The sequence below is a fragment of the Python bivittatus genome, unplaced genomic scaffold (assembly GCF_059951505.1).
Source record: "Python bivittatus isolate LINGU-HERP-01145 unplaced genomic scaffold, Pbiv_v1 ctg000850_np1212, whole genome shotgun sequence".
Taxonomy (NCBI): Eukaryota; Metazoa; Chordata; class Lepidosauria; order Squamata; family Pythonidae; genus Python; species Python bivittatus.
This window is the reverse complement of record NW_028277112.1, coordinates 35,289,938-35,300,566: the sequence shown is the minus strand read 5'-3', so window position 1 is coordinate 35,300,566 and position 10,629 is coordinate 35,289,938.

Sequence of the window (10,629 nt, the reverse complement as noted above, 5' to 3'; positions counted from 1 at the left end):
TTGTATATGGTGACTGCAGCAAGATTATTATACGCACAAAGATTGAAGAGTACTAAAATTCCCACAATGGAGGAAATGTCAGAACTATCAGAAATGGCAAAACTGACCTGTTTGGTCAGGGAGAAAACAAAAGTACTTTTTTAAAAGACTGGAAACCTCTTATGGACTTTTTGCTAAAAGAAGAAAAAAGTGAAATGGTGATTTATGAATTTAATTATTGAAAAAAAGGAGAATTAAATAAGGGGCTGAAGGGATTTCTGGAATAGTTAAGAGGGAGAGGAGATGATGGGTTTGTTAATATCTGTTGAAAAGGAGGTTGGAAGTCACCTACTTTAGTTTCTTTAGTTGTTACTCTCACTTTTTCTTTTTCTTTGCACTTTATCTTCTTCCTTTCTTTCTTCTCTTTTTTCTTTATTAGATTTGTTCTTTTACTTTTGAAAAACATTTTTTAAAAAAAGAAAAGAAATTTCCACTCCATAGTTTACTGCCAGTTACAAATAATAAAGTCCAAAGGAGCTAACCCTAATGGAGAGAAAATTAATTCTTACCACCATTGAAAATCAGCATCCAATCTTGTGCCTTGATTAATCCCAGTACTTTTACGGGATAGTAAAAGAAATGCACTAAAAATTTCTTTCTAGGGGCTAAAGTCTTGAAAGATCATAAATCTGTGCACTGTATGTGAATCACAGCTTTCACTTAGAACACCTTGATTTTGAGTGAAAACTTAAAATAGCATTAGAACTCCTCTATGCATTTCCTGCCGCATTTTGGCAGTGTGCTCTCCAGGAACAAAAAAGCATCAAAGCATCAACAGCCAATTGGGGCCTATTCAAAAAGGACATGATCTTCATTTCTGGTAAATAATTTTCAGTTCTTTATCAGCAGAATGATGTGCCTGAAGATTTTGTCTCATACTCATCACAGTGCAATAGGGATTACATGGTTGATAAAGTGAAGCACAGAGAGATCCCTGTTAGCCATACTGAGAAGCAAAACTCTTTACTAATGAACTTTGGGACAGATGTAAACATTCATAAAGTTATGAAATGGACACAGCCTGTAAATAAATTGATTTTCCCATCCCTAAATGGAAAAGGTTCATATGAACGTTTATCTCCTGTTAGACAGTAAAAGAAAATGTTACATTCCTTCAATCAACATCCAGAAACAAATCCTTTTTCACTGTTAAACTTAAATGTGATGATAAAAAGAATGTGTGGTTATGACATTGAATGTTGTTGAAAAATTCTTCCTAACATTCTTAAATAGAGTTTCCTTATGGTAACCGAGATATAATCTAGGCCTAGATATTTGGGGACTCATTCTGCTATATCCTAAGTGCTTCTCAGTCAATTTAAAACCCAATTCTTACATTTTGATTAAAGTTGGGTATATCGAATAAGAGCGTGACCACTAAAAATTTGAGGAGACAGAACCCTGATTTGGTAAATTGAATAAAAATCTGGCGAGGTAAACAGAAAAACCCACTGAATTAAAAATGTTGATATTGAATGATCATTTATTAAATGTGCTTCACCGCTGAAAGATTTGCGATGTTTAATTCATGTTCTATTAAAAGTACCTTTTAAATATAGTCAAACTTACTTCCCTAATACATTTTACAATGTACTTTTGTGATGCGCAGCCTCCAATATCTGGCACCTGTATAGGCTGCACAATGAATCTCTTAAAAGCCACATTTACTTAGGAGTTAAGATCCCAAGGTAGTAAATGTTCATTAGGCCCTTAAATGATTGCTTTAAAGCAGCTTTTGTGATGTGGAGAGCATGCTTGCCCCTCCCATCAGCTGCTCAATATTTATTTTAAATGTATTAAACTGCCTTTGAAATATTCATTGCACGAAAACCCTTTTTATGTTTGCGTGGATTAAATTTACACGTCCAAATTAATGCTATAAATTGCATTTACATAATTCATTTGCCACAAAGCAGCATTTGTTTCCCATGTATGGCTGTTAATATATGCATTGGAAAAAGCAACACAGAGCCGTATTGTTGTTCACATCAATAATTTGGCCTAAACAATTTGTCAACCACTTCTGTGTCGCCCAGTTGTTTGGCTGCAGAATTTCTTCTTTCCCCTTTTGCCAAACATCAATATCCCTATTTCATAATTAAGCATGTACGTGTGTTCTCAGGCAGAGAGGATCTTGTTTAAAAGGCTACTGTGATCCCCAGGAAAACAAGGTTTTTTTAAAAAAATGTGTTAGTGTTCTGCTTATTAGAAAAGGCAACAGGGGACTTACATGGCAGTTGAGTAGAAGGTCAGACTCTAATAGCTTTCCTTATGGATGTTAAGCATCTTAATGAGGGAGAGAGAGTAGTTAAAATGGGCAAACAAAATATTAGACAGGATATAAACAGACAACAGCAACCAGAGGGATATCCCATTTTTATCAGAGGAAAGCAACATCTAAAGGACCTAGTTATAGTTTAAATTACAAGTAGTTTACAGGGCCTAGCCTGCTTTTTTGTGGCCCCAGAGCCCATTCCAACCACAATTGCTAACAATTGGCAGAACTGTCAGTCCCAGACCCCCTCCCCATGTACAGAACATGTGCTGCCCTCTTTCAATCACCACTCATAGCCAACTGTGATTTTTGGCCCCTCCAAATGGTAAATGGAGTTCTTGCTACCAAATGGTTTCCTTGGAGACAGAAACACAATGCTTTTTATTTTTTGGGGTGGTGGTAGGGGTAGGGGGTGGCAGTCACAAGAAATATACTTTTCTTTTAAAGAAAGGAAAAAAATACTGTTTATTCAGTCAATGACCAGCAACATTTGAAAAAAATACAACACAAAAGTAAAATCAAATAACTTTTCTTTTAAAAATGTCCCGTGTTTTCTATCAGCGCCTTGTATGGTGTAAGTTCAATTCATTATTTAAAAACTGAAACAGCATTGAAAAAAATGTTGGGACCGGCAATTCTGTCACTAAGCTTTGCAGTTGCTAAGTGAAAAATCACATGGCCGCATCACACTTACAATGTCATTTTTGCTTCCATTGTTAAGCGAATCACTGTAGTTGTTAAGTGAGATATCACATGACTGTGACTTGCGATTTCACTTCTGTGTTCTCCATTAATTCTGCTTGGTGGAAACTGGTTGCAAAGTTTGCTAATGGTGATCACGTGACTGTGGGATGCTGTGATGGCCATAAATGCAAGGATTGGTCGCAAACTGTTTTTTCCAACCGTCATAAGCAATCTGTAAGCTTATTTCCTTTTTTTCCTTTGATTTTCTCCTGGTCTCTTGCTTTTGTTCTTTAGGTAGTTTAGTATATGTTTTTAATTTTTCCCTGCTTTCTTGTTTTTTTAATATTATTAGGTTAGGTTTCTTTTTTTAAATACCAATTTTTATGTAATAGTAATACATTTACATTGTAATATTGCTATTTAGTTTATACATGATACCAAAAACTAAGGTTTTTTAAACTAATATTAATTGTAATGTTTTTTCAATAGAACAACATTTAAAGAAATTCTTTTAATTTTCTCTCTCTACTGAAAATGTCCTATCTACTTGGTGAAAACACTGTGTGTGTGTTTTTTTTAATTACTAGTTTCTCTCCCACATTAGAACACAAGCCTTCAAGAGAGAGAATGATATAAAAGCCAAGCTTGGAATTAAATTAAACAGTTCTGTCCTCTGGCATTCTCAAATTCTAGTCACGACATAAAAAGGGAAACATGTTTTATCTCTGTTCAAATGAAATAAATATGCTATATCACTGTGATAAGCACCAGGAAATGATAATCTTTCTGTATTTGGGAGAACTTACTTAATTGTTGGCGGGGGGATGGCTGAGGGCTATTGTGATGGAGTAGTGAGTAGAAGGAGTAAGAGTTTCTTTGTAGTGGGTTTAGAGTGATATTTTGGGGTTTGCTAATGAGCATGAAACTGAGCAAACTCAGGGAGACAGTGAAGGACAGGAAGGCCTGGCGCGATATGGTTCATGGGGTCACAAAGAGTGGGACATGACTTAACGACTGAACAACAAATCTTAAAAAGGCTTAAATGCTTTTTAAAAATGGTTTTTCCCATAAAAATCATGTGTTTCTGCTGAAAAATGGTAATGCTTCCATTTCTATGCATTTTCTCACCAAAATATGGTTTTGGGGTCTCTGAGAATCAGAAAAATAGACATGGGGAGGTAAATGCCCAGCTAGTACAGTATATATAATCAAAATTCAGGGAAGAACCACCATTTACAAAAATACAGCAACCCAGCCTTTTCCAGCTATAGCTGTTTGTGGACTTCCTTGGGTAGATTATTGTCTTTCTATATAAAATTGTAACTTCTGCATAATGCAAATACTTACTCCGATTTTAATAAGGTGATCACTCCAGGATGAAAGGAAGAAATATCAAGAGTCTTTGTTCTTGCTATTTAACAACTTGGGCTTTTTTCCCCAGTTCACATTCACTTCTGTCTTAAGTCTCAAATGTTTAAACAAATCAATTAAAATATGTTACATGACTGTAAGGTTCCTAGTCTTTCCCCCTCTGTCCATATGAGGCAACTCTTTAGTCTGCCCCATCAAGTGATTTCACTGATCATCCTAACACAAAAAAGTCTTAAGAAGAAAGACACTAAGGTGACACATTTACTTGGGAATAAACTCTAGTGAACAAAGCAAGACTTATTTCTGAGTAAATGTATTTTGGCTTGAAGGGTAGATACCAGTACCTGTTTTGAAAAAAATATAACAGTCTATTTTACACAGCGAAAGCCAAAATCTCTTGGAATCAATTGAACTTTAAAATGCTCTTATGTGCACATCTGATAAAATTACAGAAAAAGCTTCACTTATGTAGCACTTGGGATGATACTTTGGTTAAAAAAAAGTTGTAACAAAAGTGAGCCTTAATGGCTGCTAGCATAATCTAAACTACAGTACATTTAATGTAATCTCTCTTTGACAACTGTTATTTTATCTACTCACATTCTCCTTATGAGCCTTTCATAAAATCAGATTTGCATTTATACAGGATAATGAATTGATAGTATCAATCCCATTTGATGAGATTTCTCCCCACCCCTGTACTGCCTGCTTTCTATCCCACAATTGTTCTAGTTCTTTGGGAATGTCCCAAAGACTACCTTGTCCAAGCTTTTAAACAGATCACACCATGCACAATGTGAAATTCTGAAGAAACAAAGTTTACTTGAGGAGAGTTTTTCCTTCATCCAGGCTTTACCCAGTTCTTCAGTAACATTGCCATCTGTGCTAAAATTTCATTATAAACCTCCAGCACTCTGGCTGGTTCATCATAGTCTGTAATTAATACATTCTTAACCTTGTATTCCAGATTCTGCCAAATCCACAGTCTTTATTATCTCTGTCATTGTTGGCTCTGGGGCCTGTTTAGAAAAACATGTGGAAAATCATCCAGCCTTAGCCCACAAAGAAGATTTAAACAGGAACGAAGAGCAAGATGGATCTTTGTTTCACAACTGCAGGCTTTTCTCACCTGCCATTGATGAGAAAAGCCTGCAGTTACATTCCACTCAGGCACTAATTAGCAGTGACAGACTCAGATATCTGGTTTATCATGATATATATAAACAAACAAAAAATCACATTGCAGCTGGGTTTATACATTGTGCTAATCAATCAAATGGTCTGTATAGTTTTAGTTTAGCATGATGTGTGAGCCTGGTCACTGTGGCTTATTAAAAAACATGGTTAAACAAACTATGGATTAGCACAATGTGTGAACCAGGCGGCTATTCACATTTACAAAAGAAACTTGATAAGGGCAAGAGCAGCCAAGGAAAGAAAGCTATTTATCTTGCTAACCAGCAGGATTCGCTTGCCTGGCTTCCTTCTCCCATTGCTGTTTGATTCTCTCATAGCTGCGCCATCTCTTTCATTAGTGTATACCTTGGCTCCTCCATTTCTCATATGAGGCTTCCAGTATTAAACCAGACACTCAAAAAATGGTTCAGCAGCCAGTTAATTTCAAGGGTGAGAAGATGGCTTTGATATGCATGCTGCAAGTCCCGCCTGCCAGGGAATTCCATTTGGTGAGTCCCAGGAGGTGGGCCTTCTCTGCCGTGGCCCCTGCCTTGTGGAATCTTCTCTCCCCAATAGTGAGATCAGGCCCACTCCTCTTAACATTCCGCAAGTCCCTCAAGATCTGGCTATATGATCAGGCCTGGGGGTCCCAGGGCACCGGGGAGATTTTGCGATGGCTCCCTTACTATGGTTAACATCATCCTCTCCTGTTATGTGTGTTTTTATAGTTTTAATGATTGTTTTATATGTATTTATGGGTTTTTTAATTGAGTGTTGTATGCTGCCCAGAGTCACTTTTTTGTGAGATGGATGGCTCTATAAATATGATAAATAAATAAATAAATAAATGATTTGCCTCAGTGATATCATGAGTGTGGAAGCAAAGAATATTCGTCCAGGAATATTTCTGCTAAATATTTCAGGGAAGTCCCAGTTCTTTATGCAGCTTTTTGGCACTTCAGTTTCTCATCTCCCAAATATCTGAAACACACAGGAGGGCAAGACCCTATTATATGATGCATTAAGGTAGGTCTGATACAGCACTGGGCAAATCCATGCATATTTTTGCAATCCAATAGATGGAGCAGCTGTAAAAGTAAAATGAGCACAGGGATGCAGCAGAGGCTGAAAACATTAAGCAGCACTTTTCCTTCCATCTCTTCTCTGCTACAAATTACTTTCCTAAAACTGTTTCTTAGGAAGAAAAAACAGTTGATGGGATTTATTACAGACATGCTTGTATGATAGATTCATACATTTTCCTTATCATTATTTGTTTTAATGATGATTTATTGAACAAACCAGAGTTTAGTTCACAGATAATTCTATCCCCAAAAACATGGTTTACAAATCACAAGGATGGGTTTTACACATCAGAAACCATATGATGCCATAGTATGATGAGTGAATACAGCTCTTATAAAGTCTGGCATTAAGGATCTAGAAGCCACACAATCTACCTTCATATGAATTATATGAAAAAAGTATATTAGTATTCTGAGCGCCAATACATCACCCTCTCTTGTAGTTGGTGGAATGCGGGCAACAATATGTGGGTTTGCAAGATAGCCTCTAGATTAGTGATCTTAGCTTGCATAGGAAATTGTGAACGTGCTTAGAATACTTCACTAAAAAGCATTATATGGAAGTCTTAATTGATGAAAGTTGTGATAGGCTTCTGAGGTAAATATTTATGGACCCATCCAGTGACAACCATGGTAAACAGAATATTGCAACTTTAAGTTAACTAATAAGTTACATGAAAGAAAGAAAACAGGTAGATTGTGGATCTGTGAAACCAAGAGAAAGAGGAAGAATATAATAGATCTGAGTGAAAATGGACTGATCTTAAGGAGTGGAGTCATATTCTACAGCTCCCTAAGGCTTAGCTCATCTTCTGATTTTGTTAGGAATTTCAAAAAGCTGCCTTCTCGTTTCTTTCTTTCTTTGACTTTTTTGAGCAGGCAATTTTTTTTTCTTTTCTTTGACATTTTCACCCTATTTACACAGTAAGTAATTTTAATTACATCACTACCCACTGTTGTCATAGGGCAGATATTCTGCAAAGTTATATTTAACCCTTGAGCGGATACGCTGGCTTTATTGTGTTTTTTGGAAGTCTCTTCCATTTTGGCACCCCTAAAATTTGGCGACCCTAGGCCGGAGCCTACTTAGCCTTAGCCTAGAGCTGGCCCTGCTGAGTGACACACTGCAAAGCGTTGGTGGGTTTTGGCTTTTTTAAGTTTGAGTTTAGTGCATGGTATGTGAATCCTTCAAGACTGCATGCACCAGCTTTCTACATCTCTAAATGTATTGAGCACTAGGGGAACTAATGTCAAGATAGTTAGTGGAGAGATTTTGCAGGTTTCCGTTCCTTTCTAGCAATTGTTATTTTGCATGCCTCTATAAAATATGCCTCCTAACTCTCAGGGCTGTCTATCACTTGCACCTCCTCCTTCCTCATGAACTGAACTTTCTCTCTCCTATACTGGAGGGTGCATCATGTAGGCTTAATGCTGTAGACAGACTAGGTAACTCAGACTTTCCTTTGAGAATGTTACTTCCTAAGTAACGTGGCCAAAACCTGGCTCACCTAAAGCAACTAAATCACTTTGAAGATATGACATAGTTTTATTAACATGCATACAGTATATACTGGGCTCCCAGCAAAGCTGAGCAGCCCTGAACAAAAGCAGACCAGAACTTGTATTCCTTTGTCCCACTATATTGCAAAGACAAGACACAAAAAAAGGCAGACATAGTGGAAATTACAGTGTGATGCTGGAATGTTTTAGATAAACCCATCTGTGTGATGGTAATTATTATTTATCTCTTCCTACTAGGTCAGCATGCTAGCCATACGATCTTTGAGATACAGCCAGTGAATAGAATCAATTTGGTTTATTGGGCCACAGGTGCCTGACTGAGTCTTCTCCCTGTCACCGCTCAGGGTCAATTCAGCTTGTTGTGAATGTTTTCTTACAAGGGCACTTTCATATTCATTTCAATACATGTTCATATGTATTGGGGGGGCGGGGGAGGGGGGGAAATCTCAGAGGTTTGATAGTGAAGGCAGCTTACATGTGTATGTGTAACCACCCCATTCCCCATTTCTTTCTCTCCCCCTTCAGGTTTGCAACATGGTATATGTTTTGTGAAAAAGACAATACTTTTTATTAATGAAAGGATGCAGCAATATGTGTTACTATGGCAGAGATTTTGTGATAATACAATGATATTTTATACTGATTATATGATAGTGTATTTATTAGTAAAGAAGTGACTATTGATAAGTACAAAATATAAGATAGATTTTTTTTCTTTTTTCCTTTCTTTGGGGTTGTTTCTCCTTTTCTTTTTTCCTTTCTTTGGGGTTGTTTCTCCTTTTCTTTTCTTTTCTTTTCTTTTCTTTTCTTTTCTTTTCTTTTCTTTTCTTTTCTTTTGGTTTCTATTAATTTTTTTCTTTAATTTTTTTTCTTTATTCTTATATGTTAAGTGTGTATATATATATATATATATATGTATGTATGTATGTATGTATGTATATAAAGAGGATGGTAGCTGTGCAATGCACATAAAAGAAAATGCTTTGATTATGCGGGCATAGATGCCATCTTGGTTCTTCTGACTCCCTTCCTCCCCTGGCAGTAAATCTTGATTCTCTAGTCATTTCATCCCTTATTCCAGAATTTGCTTACAGCAGAAGGTTACAGGCACAACATAACTGGATAAGCAGTTTTACTGCAGACAGGAAACACAGAACACAGAAATCATGCCTCTTGCAGGATTTACTGTAAGTTCTAGGCATTTTCCTCCAACTTTTTAAGTCAATGGAAACTTGGCTGTTCTTTTCCCGTCCCTGAGACTGGGAGGTATCTCAGTGTTTACACAGCGGTTCTGCCTAGCCTAGGAATTGGTGGCTCCCACATGACCAACTTCAGCCCTTCCAGGCAATTTTTCTCTTTAGGCAGCATTGGCAGCTTGTGGGTTGCTTGTAGCTCCCCAGCATCCTCAAGTTGCACTGCTGAGATTTGGTGACAAAAAGGCCAATTTGGGGTCATTTTTCCCCCTCCAAAATTAAAAGTGGACTGTGACAGGCAATTGTCTTTTCACAAGACAATGTACTGTATTGTTATTTGAATGCTTATTTGTATTGTGTTTTTATATGTTGTCAGCCGCTCTACAATGAGATGGGCAGACATACTGTTCATGTTGAATAAATAAATAAATAAATAAAACATGGAGTATTAGTCTGGAGCTAAAATGGAATTCACATTCAAAGCCTGAGTATCTTTGTAACATATCTGCTGTCAGTGTAGTACAAGTTCACTTTAAATATTAAACAGTGTGCATTTTATATCTCACAAACAAGGTTCAATCTAAGCAACCAGAATGGATCAGTTGCTTTAATTCCGTAGGAAAAAATATATTATTCAGACATTTAGTAACCATATTACACCATGTTTAATTTTCTAGGACATTGATAAAAGTCAGATTTATAATATTAATGAAAGTTAAGCCTCAGCCAAACTACAACAATAAAGGGCCATTGAGTTTTAGAAAACAATTCTCATGTGGGCATTCTCCAAATGGTTCTAAAAACAAGCAATTCTTCAATGTGGAATGTATTCAATTTTATGTTTTTCCCTTTTTAGTTTGACGTGTGTATGCTCTTTGGAATCCATGTGGTATCCCAGAGTGCAGAAGCCCAGCTCATCTGTGTTTGGACCATTCCTGCTGAGACAGAATCTTTTTAAAAATTGATTTGAGTGTCAAATGCTTTCCACTTGTTTTTGTTCCAAAATATGCAGGAATGAAAGCAGAATATTTTCCCTCTATCTTGGGCATAAACCAAATTAAAAAGATGTGTGATACGTAGTGCAGTCCTCTGTAATGACCGAGTCTGCTTTGTTCTGATGCCTCAAGTCACTTTGCTTCTATTTTCCACCTCCCTTGGATGCTGTGTGTTTCATCTAATGATGCAGGTAGTTTTAAGTTACAGCTGGATTTATATTTGTTAAAAATGTAAAGTGTCCACTACTGCCTGCAAATCTAGCAGTTCAGTTCTAGCTGCAACCTGAAAC